Genomic DNA, 12,690 nt, shown 5'->3' with positions numbered 1-12,690 from the left:
AGATAGGGCAGGTGCAGTGATGCTAAGGACATTTGGTACTAGCACAGAATATTGATTGGACAGAAAGGTGCATTGTCAATCTAACCTAGACAAAACTCCTTAAAAGATTTGTTGTCCCATGTCCGTTGGTGAGTTGCAAATGCTGAACTGACCTGACCCTGCATTATAGTGGCAAAGAAACAATGACCATAAAAGGCTTAACACCGTTAGTGGCATCTTCTTCCCCCAGTGTTAAAACAGCTGGCCCAAAGGGAACTCTCGAAGTTTAAATGGCTATACCATCAAAAACAGGTAGGAATTTGGCCAATCTTTCATAGGGTGGATTCAGCTTTTATATGACAAGCCATCGGCTAGGATTAGGGTAAATGGCAGTTTATCAGATAGCTTCACATTATATAGGGGGACGAGGCAGGGTTGCCCCTTATCGCCTCTGCTATTTGCGATTACAATCGAACCTCTAGCTGAAGCTATCAGAACTTCTGCAGGGATTAGATGCTTTAAGTATGGCTCCTTAGAGGAGAAAGTGGCATTATATGCAGATGATTTGTTGTTATTTATGGATAATTGGAAAACCTTTCTCCCGGTAGCGATGGAAGTTATTAATGGGTTTGGGAAAATGTCAGGTTTATGTATTAACAGGACTAAGTCCGTGCTGATGCCACTGAAGGAGGGCATAGATGTCGGGACTCTCGGGAAGAGGGCCTACAGGTTCTACACTCTTTCAAATAGCTGGGCATTCAGATCTCTTGCAATGATCTAGATTTTGAAAAGCTGAACATCTCCCCTTTTTTCCAGAAGTTTAGACAGAAGGTTAATGCCTGGACAAAACTGCAGTTATCCATTATTGGTAGAGCAAATCTAGTTAAAATGATACTGATGCCACAGCTTCTCTATGTGCTGCACAACTCTCCAGTATGGCTTCCCCTGAGGATCTTTTATGTAATTAATGCTATTTTCAGGGACCTTATATGGAAGAAGGGAACACCTCGCATCAAGCTGGCAACTCTATGTAGGCCAAAGACTAATGGAGGCCTAGGGGTTCCGGATCCGTGGATGTATTACCTGGCGGCACAAATGCAGCATATGAGGGGATGGGAATCGACGGATGGCTTGGGAACTGCTAGTAGAATTATTCAGTCATTGGTAGGATGTAAAAATTTGAGATCTGCTCTGGAGGAGGGTACTTTCCATGCGTTAGGTGGAAATTACCGGATATTGAGCGCCATTCATAAAACGTGGTGGAAGGTCAGGGAAATAAAAGGGATACAGGGCTACTCTGATATCACTCCTTTATGGCCAAATTATATGTACGCAGAAGTGAATAAAGTTAAAGGGATCAAGGTATGGGCTGATTCTGGGCTTAAATATATGTGTCAACTCTTTGACAATGATGTCCTTAAGGAATTTTCAGGGTTACAGCAAGAATTTGGATTGCAGAAATCCCAATTTTATCTTTATTTGCAACTTAGGCACGCTCTACGCGCTCAAGAACAGGTAGAGGCAGTACGTCCTGCAAAGAAAAATTCAATAGTAGACTTGGTAAAATCTGGGGGAGGTACAGCGGGAGTAATATCCCTTAACTATGCATGTCTTATGGAAGCGCAATTTAAAAGACAGGAATTCCTGCTTTATGATAAATGGAGGAAGGATGTTCCTGATTTGACTGAGGAGCAATGGGATTCTGTATTGGAGGAGTTCACACAAGTAGCGGTGAGCGAAGCTCAAAGGGTATCGCAACTCCTATTGCTGCACAGAGTATACAAAACACCTGTCCTATTGAAAAGAATGGGGTACAGAGCGGATGACTGCTGCCCAAGGTGTGGTGTGACGAATGCTGATCTTATCCATCTGATGTGGAACTGTCCTAGGCTAAGAAGGTACTGGAGTGGGGTAGTGGGGACTGTAAAAATGGTTTTGGATGTTGAACTTAGTATGGATATTGCGACGTGTGTTTTGGGGTGCGTGGAGGTACCAGGATTGGTGCCTGAAAGGAGACTAGCTATAGTAAGAATCCTTTATCAAGCTAGGAAGGTAATTGCTTTCCACTGGATAGATGTTCAACCACCAACAGTGGATGAATGGGTAAAAAAAGTTCATTTACTGATTAGCCTAGAAAACTATGTATACCAAAAGAGGAATTGTGTGAAAAAATTTGAAAAGATATGGTCACCTTGGATTCAACATTATAATTTACAAACATAAGGGAGTGAATGTGGGATTGAATGAGGAATGTATGAGAGGTATGTAGGAAGGAGAGGTGTGAGAGGAGAAATAATATAATGGGAATGGGATATTGAAAGGGTAGTTTAGGAAATTGAATGCTCCAGGATGAAGGGGTCACATAACAGGGGAACTTAAATAAGTGATCTTGTAGAATATGCCATATTGCTGAAACTATGCTATACTGTTCTGAACTATTTAAATGTGTAAAATTATTGTAATGTACTGAAGTGTCAGACCATGCAATACAAAATTAGTTTTATGCTCTTGTCTCAAGGGGTTATGTTGGGGGGAGGGGGGAATTGGGTGGACAGTGTCTTGTCTGTGTTTAAAACTGAAAATCTTCAATAAAAAATATCTGATTAAAAAAAAAACAGGTAGGAAGGCTTGTTTTTTCTGGGATTGCAAAAATACGCTGAACAGTATTCCAATTTTCACAACAGCATATTTTTTGAATAATCATATCTTCCAGCAAGCAGACATGATATGCTGAGTCATATAAAATTATCCTCACCTGTTGATATGCACACTAGTGATGAGCGGCAGGGGTCATATTCGAATTCGCGATATTTCGCGAATATTTTGTAGAATATTCGTCGAAAATTAGCAAATTCGAAAATTCACGATTTTTTTTTTTATTAAAAAAATCGGAAAGGTAATGATTGTGTAATATGCGAATTTTCGGAATTCGAATTTTCGGATTCTAATTTTTTATTGCGAATTTTTCAACTTACAACTATTAGACAAAGAAGATTATAGCACTATATTAGCTAAATTGCTCTATTCGATTTTTTTAGAATATTCTCTATATTGCTATAACTTTGTTTTTTTAAATATTCGTAATATTCTAAAACAAGAATATATAGCAATATAGCGAATATTCAAAAAAAAACAAATATAGAGCAAAATTCGCAAACACTACTACTCCTAAAGTCAAGTATATTGCAGCCTTCTTATTGGCCCACAAGCTAGAAGCAGTGAGGGATCATGTGTACTGATAAAAAAAAAAAAAAAAAAAATCGAAAAAAAAAAAATATCGAATATTCGAAATTACGAATATATATAACTATATTTGAAATTTTTGCGAATTTTCGAAGTACCTATATTCGCGATAAAAATTCGAAATTCGAATATTCGTGATCAACACTAATGCACACATCCAAACCTGACTAAAGAATGAAGTAAAATGGCTGCCGTCAGGGAGAAAAACAGCAATGGCCCATTGTGATATCATCATCCATGTCTGCTAAAGGGTTCCATTGTGACACACTGAGTGTTCCGTCTATTTAAATTTTCATAGAGGCTGCCATATTGATTTTCTCGAGGAGGGTACCATTGTGTTACGCTGTGTGTTCCATCTATTGAAATTTTCATGGGGGCTGCCATATTGATTTTCTGGAGGAGGGTTCCATTGTGACACGCTGAGTTTTCCATCTATTGAAATTTTCATGGGGGCTACCATCTTGTTTTGCTGGAGGCTGCCATTTTGATTTGCAGTTAAAAAGAGCTTGCAACTCAATGAATTTGCACAGTTGGTAAGAGTTTATATTATAACAATGTTATTCAGGAAGAAAGATATCAAATGTTTGAGCAATACTGAATGTAGCCACACTGGAATACTGGGCGGGATCCTGCTTATGAATTCCTTGACCAGATACGGCAGGTGCAGTGATGCTAAGGACATTTGGTACTAGCACAGAATGTTGATTGGACAGAAAGGTGCATTGTCAATCTAACCTAGAAAAAACTCCTTAAAAGATTTGATGTCCCATGTCCGTTGGTGAGTTGCAAATGCTGAACTGACCTGACCCTGCATTATAGTGGCAAAGAAACAATGACCATAAAAGGCTTAACACCATCGGTGGCATCTTCTTCCCCCAGTGTTAAAACAGCTGGCCCAAAGGGAACTCTCGAAGTTTAAATGGCTAAACCATCAAAAACAGGTAGGAAGGCTTGTTTTTTCTGGGATTGCAAAAATACGCTGAGCAGTATTCCAATTTTCACAACAGCATATTTTTTTTATTAATCATATCTTCCAGCAAGCAGACATGATATGCTGAGTCATATAAAATTATCCTCACCTGTTGATATGCACACATCCAAACCTGACTAAAGAATGAAGTAAAATGGCTGCCGTCAGGGAGAAAAACAGCAATGGCCCATTGTGATATCATCATCCATGTCTGCAAAAGGGTTCCATTGTGACACACTGAGTGTTCCGTCTATTTAAATTTTCATGGAGGCTGCCATGTTGATTTTCTCGAGGAGGGTTCCTTTGTGTTACGCTGTGTGTTCCGTCTATTGAAATTTTCATGGGGGCTGCCATATTGATTTTCTGGAGGAGGGTTCCATTGAGACACGCTGAGTTTTCCATCTATTGAAATTTTCATGGGGGTTACCATCTTGTTTTGCTGGAGGCTGCCATTTTGATTTGCAGTTAAAAAGAGCTTGCAACTCAATGAATTTGCACAGTTGGTAAGAATTTATATTATAACAATGTTATTCAGGAAGAAAGATATCAAATGTTTGAGCAATACTGATTGTAGCCACACTGGAATACTGGGCGGGATCCTGCTTATGAATTCCTGGACCAGATAGGGCAGGTGCAGTGATGCTAAGGACATTCGGTACTAGCACAGAAGGTTGATTGGACAGAAAGGTGCATTGTCAATCTAACCTAGACAAAACTCCTTAAAAGATTTGAGGTCCCATGTCCGTTGGTGAGTTGCAAATGCTGAACTGACCTGACCCTGCATTATAGTGGCAAAGAAACAATGACCATAAAAGGCTTAACACCATCGGTGGCATCTTCTTCCCCCAGTGTTAAAACAGCTGGTCCAAAGGTAACTCTCGAAGTTTAAGTGGCTATACCATCAAAAACAGGTAGGAAGGCTTGTTTTTTCTGGGATTGCAAAAATACGCTGAACAGTATTCCAATTTTCACAACAGCATATTTTTGGATTAATCATATCTTCCAGCAAGCAGACATGATATGCTGAGTCATATAAAATTATCCTCACCTGTTGATATGCACACATCCAAACCTGACTAAAGAATGAAGTAAAATGGCTGCCGTCAGGGAGAAAAACAGCAATGGCCCATTGTGATATCATCATCCATGTCTGCTAAAGGGTTCCATTGTGACACACTGAGTGTTCCGTCTATTTAAATTTTCATGGAGGCTGCCATATTGATTTTCTCGAGGAGGGTTCCATTGTGTTACGCTGTGTGTTCCGTCTATTGAAATTTTCATGGGGGCTGCCATATTGATTTTCTGGAGGAGGGTTCCATTGTGACACGCTGAGTTTTCCATCTATTGAAATTTTCATGGGGGCTACCATCTTTTTTTGCTGGAGGCTGCCATTTTGATTTGCAGTTAAAAAGAGCTTGCAACTCAATGAATTTGCACAGTTGGTAAGAGTTTATATTATAACAATGTTATTCAGGAAGAAAGATATCAAATGTTTGAGCAATACTGATTGTAGCCACACTGGAATACTGGGCGGGATCCTGCTTATGAATTCCTGGACCAGATAGGGCAGGTGCAGTGATGCTAAGGACATTCGGTACTAGCACAGAAGGTTGATTGGACAGAAAGGTGCATTGTCAATCTAACCTAGACAAAACTCCTTAAAAGATTTGATGTCCCATGTCCGTTGGTGAGTTGCAAATGCTGAACTGACCTGACCCTGCATTATAGTGGCAAAGAAACAATGACCATAAAAGGCTTAACACCATCGGTGGCATCTTCTTCCCCCAGTGTTAAAAAAGCTGGCCCAAAGGGAACTCTCGAAGTTTAAATGGCTATACCATCAAAAACAGGTAGGAAGGCTTGTTTTTTCTGGGATTGCAAAAATACGCTGAGCAGTATTCCAATTTTCACAACAGCATATTTTTTGATTAATCATATCTTCCAGCAAGCAGACATGATATGCTGAGTCATATAAAATTATCCTCACCTGTTGATATGCACACATCCAAACCTGACTAAAGAATGAAGTAAAATGGCTGCCGTCAGGGAAAAAAACAGCAATGGCCCATTGTGATATCATCATCCATGTCTGCTAAAGGGTTCCATTGTGACACACTGAGTGTTCCGTCTATTTAAATTTTCGTGGAGGCTGCCATGTTGATTTTCTCGAGGAGGGTTCCATTGTGTTACGTTGAGTGTTCCGTCTATTGAAATTTTCATGGGGGCTGCCATATTGATTTTCTGGAGGAGGGTTCCATTGTGACACGCTGAGTTTTCCATCTATTGAAATTTTCATGGGGGCTACCATCTTGTTTTGCTGGAGGCTGCCATTTTGATTTGCAGTTAAAAAGAGCTTGCAACTCAATGAATTTGCACAGTTGGTAAGAATTTATATTATAACAATGTTAATCAGGAAGAAAAAGTTTAAATTTTTGAGCAATACTAATTGTAGCCACACTGGAATACTGGGCGGGATCCTGCTTATGAATTCCTGGACCAGATAGGGCAGGTGCAGTGATGCTAAGGACATTTGGTACTAGCACAGAAGGTTGATTGGACAGAAAGGTGCATTGTCAAACTAACCTAGACAAAACTACTTAAAAGATTTGATGTCCCATGTCCGTTGGTGAGTTGCAAATGCTGAACTGACCTGACCCTGCATTATAGTGGCAAAGAAACAATGACCATAAAAGGCTTAACACCATCGGTGGCATCTTCTTCCCCCAGTGTTAAAACAGCTGGCCCAAAGGGAACTCTCGAAGTTTAAGTGGCTATACCATCAAAAACAGGTAGGAAGGCTTGTTTTTTCTGGGATTGCAAAAATACGCTGAACAGTATTCCAATTTTCACAACAGCATATTTTTTGATTAATCATATCTTCCAGCAAGCAGACATGATATGCTGAGTCATATAAAATTATCCTCACCTGTTGATATGCACACATCCAAACCTGACTAAAGAATGAAGTAAAATGGCTGCCGTCAGGGAGAAAAACAGCAATGGCCCATTGTGATATCATAATCCATGTCTGCTAAAGGGTTCCATTGTGACACACTGAGTGTTCCGTCTATTTAAAGTTTCATGGAGGCTGCCATGTTGATTTTCTCGAGGAGGGTTCCATTGTGTTACGCTGTGTGTTCCGTCTATTGAAATTTTCATAGGGGCTGCCATATTGATTTTCTGGAGGAGTGATCCATTGTGACACGCAGAGTTTTCCATCTATTGAAATTTTCATGGGGGCTACCATCTTGTTTTGCTGGAGGCTGCCATTTTGATTTGCAGTTAAAAAGAGTTTGCAACTCAATGAATTTGCACAGTTGGTAAGAGTTTATATTATAACAATGTTATTCAGGAAGAAAGATATCAAATGTTTTAGCAATACTGATTGTAGCCACACTGGAATACTGGGCGGGATCCTGCTTATGAATTCCTGGAACAGATAAGGCAGGTGCAGTGATGCTAAGGACATTCGGTACTAGCACAGAAGGTTGATTGGACAGAAAGGTGCATTGTCAATCTAACCTAGACAAAACTACTTAAAAGATTTGATGTCCCATGTCCGTTGGTGAGTTGCAAATGCTGAACTGACCTGACCCTGCATTATAGTGGCAAAGAAACAATGACCATAAAAGGCTTAACACCGTCAGTGGCATCTTTTTCCCCCAGTGTTAAAACAGCTGGCCCAAAGGGAACTCTCGAAGTTTAAATGGCTATACCATCAAAAACAGGTAGGAATTTGGCCAATCTTTCATAGGGTGGATTCATCTTTTATATGACAAGCCATCGGCTAGGATTAGGGTAAATGGCAATTTATCAGATAGCTTCACATTATATAGGGGGACGAGGCAGGGTTGCCCCTTATCGCCTCTGCTATTTGCGATTGCAATCGAACCTCTAGCTGAAGCTATCAGATCTTCTAGAGGGATTAGAGGCTTTAAGTATGGCTCCTTAGAGGAGAAAGTGGCATTATATGCAGATGATTTGTTGTTATTTATAGATGATTGGAAAAAAGTTATTAATGGATTTGGGAAAATGTCAGGTTTATGTATTAACTGGACTAAGTCCGTGCTGATGCCACTGAAGGAGGGCATAGATGTCGGGGACTCTCGGGAAGAGGGCCTACAGGTTCTACACTCTTTCAAATATCTGGGCATTCAGATCTCTTGCAATGATCTAGATTTTGAAAAGCTGAACATCTCCCCTCTTCTCCAGAAGTTTAGACAGAAGGTGAATGCCTGGACAAAACTGCAGTTATCCATTATAGGTAGAGCAAATCTAGTTAAAATGATACTGATGCCACAGCTTCTCTATGTGCTGCACAACTCTCCAGTATGGCTTCCCCTGAGGATCTTTTATGTAATTAATGCTATTTTCAGGGACCTTATATGGAAGAAGGGAACACCTCGCATCAAGCTGGCAACTCTATGTAGGCCAAAGACTAATGGAGGCCTAGGGGTTCCGGATCCGTGGATGTATTACCTGGCGGCACAAATGCAGCATATGAGGGGATGGGAATCGACGGATGGCTTGGGAACTGCTAGTAGAATTATTCAGTCGTTGGTAGGATGTAAAAATTTGAGATCTGCTCTGGAGGAGGGTACTTTCCATGCGTTAGGTGGAAATTACCGGATATTGTGCGCCATTCATAAAACGTGGTGGAAGGTCAGGGAAATAATAGGGATACAGGGCTACTCTGATATCACTCCTCTCTGGCCAAATTATATGTACGCAGAAGTGAATAAAGTTAAAGGGATCAAGGTATGGGCTGATTCTGGGCTTAAATATATGTGTCAACTCTTTGACAATGATGTCCTTAAGGAATTTTCAGGGTTACAGCAAGAATTTGGATTGCAGAAATCCCAATTTTATCTTTATTTGCAACTTAGGCACGCTCTACGTGCTCAAGAACAGGTAGAGGCAGTACGTCCTGCAAAGAAAAATTCAATAGTAGACTTGGTAAAATCTGGGGGAGGTACAGCGGGAGTAATATCCCTTAACTATGCATGTCTTATGGAAGCGCAATTTAAAAGACAGGAATTCCTGCTTTATGATAAATGGAGGAAGGATGTTCCTGATTTGACTGAGGAGCAATGGGATTCTGTATTGGAGGAGTTCACACAAGTAGCGGTGAGCGAAGCTCAAAGGGTATCGCAACTCCTATTGCTGCACAGAGTATACAAAACACCTGTCCTATTGAAAAGAATGGGGTACAGAGCAGATGTCTGCTGCCCGAGGTGTGGTGTGACGAATGCTAATCTTATCCATCTGATTTGGAACTGTCCTAGGCTAAGAAGGTACTGGAGTGGGGTAGTGGGGACTGTAAAAAATGGTTTTAGATGTTGAACTTAGTATGGATATTGCGACGTGTGTTTTGGGGTGCGTGGAGGTACCAGGATTGGTGCCTGAAAGGAGACTAGCTATAGTAAGAATCCTTTATCAAGCTAGGAAGGTAATTGCTTTCCACTGGATAGATGTTCAACCACCAACAGTGGATGAATGGGTAAAAAAAAGTGCATGTACTGATTAGCCTAGAAAACTATGTATACCAAAAGAGGAATTGTGTGAAAAAATTTGAAAAGATATGGTCACCTTGGATTCAACATTATAATTTACAAACATAAGGGAGTGAATGTGGGATTGAATGAGGAATGTATGAGAGGTATGTAGGAAGGAGAGGTGTGAGAGGAGAAATAATATAATGGGAATGGGATATTGAAAGGGTAGTTTAGGAAATTGAATGCTCCAGGATGAAGGGGTCACATAACAGGGGAACTTGAATAAGTGATCTTGTAGAATATGCCATATTGCTGAAACTATGCTATACTGTTCTGAACTATTTAAATGTGTAAAATTATTGTAATGTACTGAAGTGTCAGACCATGCGATACAAAATTAGTTTTATGCTCTTGTCTCAAGGGGTTATGTTGGGGGGAGGGGGGAATTGGGTGGACAGTGTCTTGTCTGTGTTTAAAACTGAAAATCTTCAATAAAAAATATCTGATAAAAAAAAAAAACAGGTAGGAAGGCTTGTTTTTTCTGGGATTGCAAAAATACGCTGAACAGTATTCCAATTTTCACAACAGCATATTTTTTGAATAATCATATCTTCCAGCAAGCAGACATGATATGCTGAGTCATATAAAATTATCCTCACCTGTTGATATGCACACTAGTGATGAGCGGCAGGTGTCATATTCAAATTTAGTAGAATATTCGTTTAAAATTAGCAAATTCGAAAATTCCCGATTTTTTTTTTTTTACTAAAAAAATCGGAAAGGTAATGATTGTGTAATATGCGAATTTTCGGATTCGAATTTTTTATTGCGAATTTTTCAACTTACAACTATTAGACAAAGAAGATTATAGCACTATATTAGCTAAATTGCTCTATTCTATTTTTTTTTTGAATATTCTCTATATTGCTATAACTTTGATTTTTGAATATTCGTAATATTCTAAAACAAGAATATATAGCAATATAGCGAATATTAAAAAAAAACAAATATAGAGCAAAATTCGCAAACACGACTACTCCTAAAGTCAAGTATATTGCAGCCTTCTTATTGGCCCACAAGCTAGAAGCAGTAAGGGATCATGTGTACTGATAAAAAAAATATATATATCGAAAAAAAAATAAAAAAAATAAAATAAAAAAAATATATAGAATATTCGAAATTACAAATATATATAACTATATTCGAAATTTTCGCGAATTTTCGAAGTACCTATATTCGCGATAAAAATTCGAAATTCGAATATTCGTGATCAACACTAATGCACACATCCAAACCTGACTAAAGAATGAAGTAAAATGGCTGCCGTCAGGGAGAAAAACAGCAATGGCCCATTGTGATATCATCATCCATGTGTGCTAAAGGGTTCCATTGTGACACACTGAGTGTTCCGTCTATTTAAATTTTCATAGAGGCTGCCATATTGATTTTCTTGAGGAGGGTACCATTGTGTTACGCTGTGTGTTCCATCTATTGAAATTTTCATGGGGGCTGCCATATTGATTTTCTGGAGGAGGGTTCCATTGTGACACGCTGAGTTTTCCATCTATTGAAATTTTCATGGGGGCTACCATCTTGTTTTGCTGGAGGCTGCCATTTTGATTTGCAGTTAAAAAGAGCTTGCAACTCAATGAATTTGCACAGTTGGTAAGAATTTATATTATAACAATGTTATTCAGGAAGAAAGAGATCAAATATTTTAGCAATACTGATTGTAGCCACACTGGAATACTGGGCGGGATCCTGCTTATGAATTCCTGGACCAGATAGGTCAGGTGCAGTGATGCTAAGGACATTCGGTACTAGCACAGAAGGTTGATTGGACAGAAAGGTGCATTGTCAATCTAACCTAGACAAAACTCCTTAAAAGATTTGATGTCCCATGTCCGTTGGTGAGTTGCAAATGCTGAACTGACCTGACCCTGCATTATAGTGGCAAAGAAACAATGACCATAAAAGGCTTAACACCATCGGTGGCATCTTCTTCCCCCAGTGTTAAAACAGCTGGCGCAAAGTTAACTCTCTAAGTTTAAATGGCTATACCATCAAAAACAGGTAGGAAGGCTTGTTTTTTCTGGGATTGCAAAAATACGCTGAACAGTATTCCAATTTTCACAACAGCATATTTTTTGATTAATCATATCTTCCAGCAAGCAGACATGATATGCTGAGTCATATAAAATTATCCTCACCTGTTGATATGCACACATCCAAACCTGACTAAAGAATGAAGTAAAATGGCTGCCGTCAAGGAGAAAAACAGCAATGGCCCATTGTGATATCATCATCCATGTCTGCTAAAGGGTTCCATTGTGACACACTGAGTGTTCCGTCTATTTAAATTTTCCTGGAGGCTGCCATATTGATTTTCTCGAGGAGGGTTCCATTGTGTTACGCTGTGTGTTCCGTCTATTGAAATTTTCATGGGGGCTGCCATATTGATTTTCTGGAGGAGGGTTCCATTGTGACACGCTGAGTTTTCCATCTATTGAAATTTTCATGGGGGCTACCATCTTGTTTTGCTGGAGGCTGCCATTTTGATTTGCAGTTAAAAAGAGTTTGCAACTCAATGAATTTGCACAGTTGGTAAGAGTTTATATTATAACAATGTTATTCAGGAAGAAAGATATCAAATGTTTTAGCAATACTGATTGTAGCCACACTGGAATACTGGGCGGGATCCTGCTTATGAATTCCTGGACCAGATAAGGCAGGTGCAGTGATGCTAAGGACATTCGGTACTAGCACAGAAGGTTGATTGGACAGAAAGGTGCATTGTCAATCTAACCTAGACAAAACTCCTTAAAAGATTTGATGTCCCATGTCCGTTGGTGAGTTGCAAATGCTGAACTGACCTGACCCTGCATTATAGTGGCAAAGAAACAATGACCATAAAAGGCTTAACACCGTCAGTGGCATCTTCTTCCCCCAGTGTTAAAACAGCTGGCCCAAAGGGAACTCTCGAAGTTTAAATGGCTATACCAT

The sequence above is a fragment of the Bufo bufo genome, chromosome 5 (genome assembly GCF_905171765.1).
Source record: "Bufo bufo chromosome 5, aBufBuf1.1, whole genome shotgun sequence".
NCBI lineage: Eukaryota > Metazoa > Chordata > Amphibia > Anura > Bufonidae > Bufo > Bufo bufo.
The sequence above is the reverse complement of the archived record's forward strand: the minus strand, read 5'-3'. Positions refer to the sequence as shown.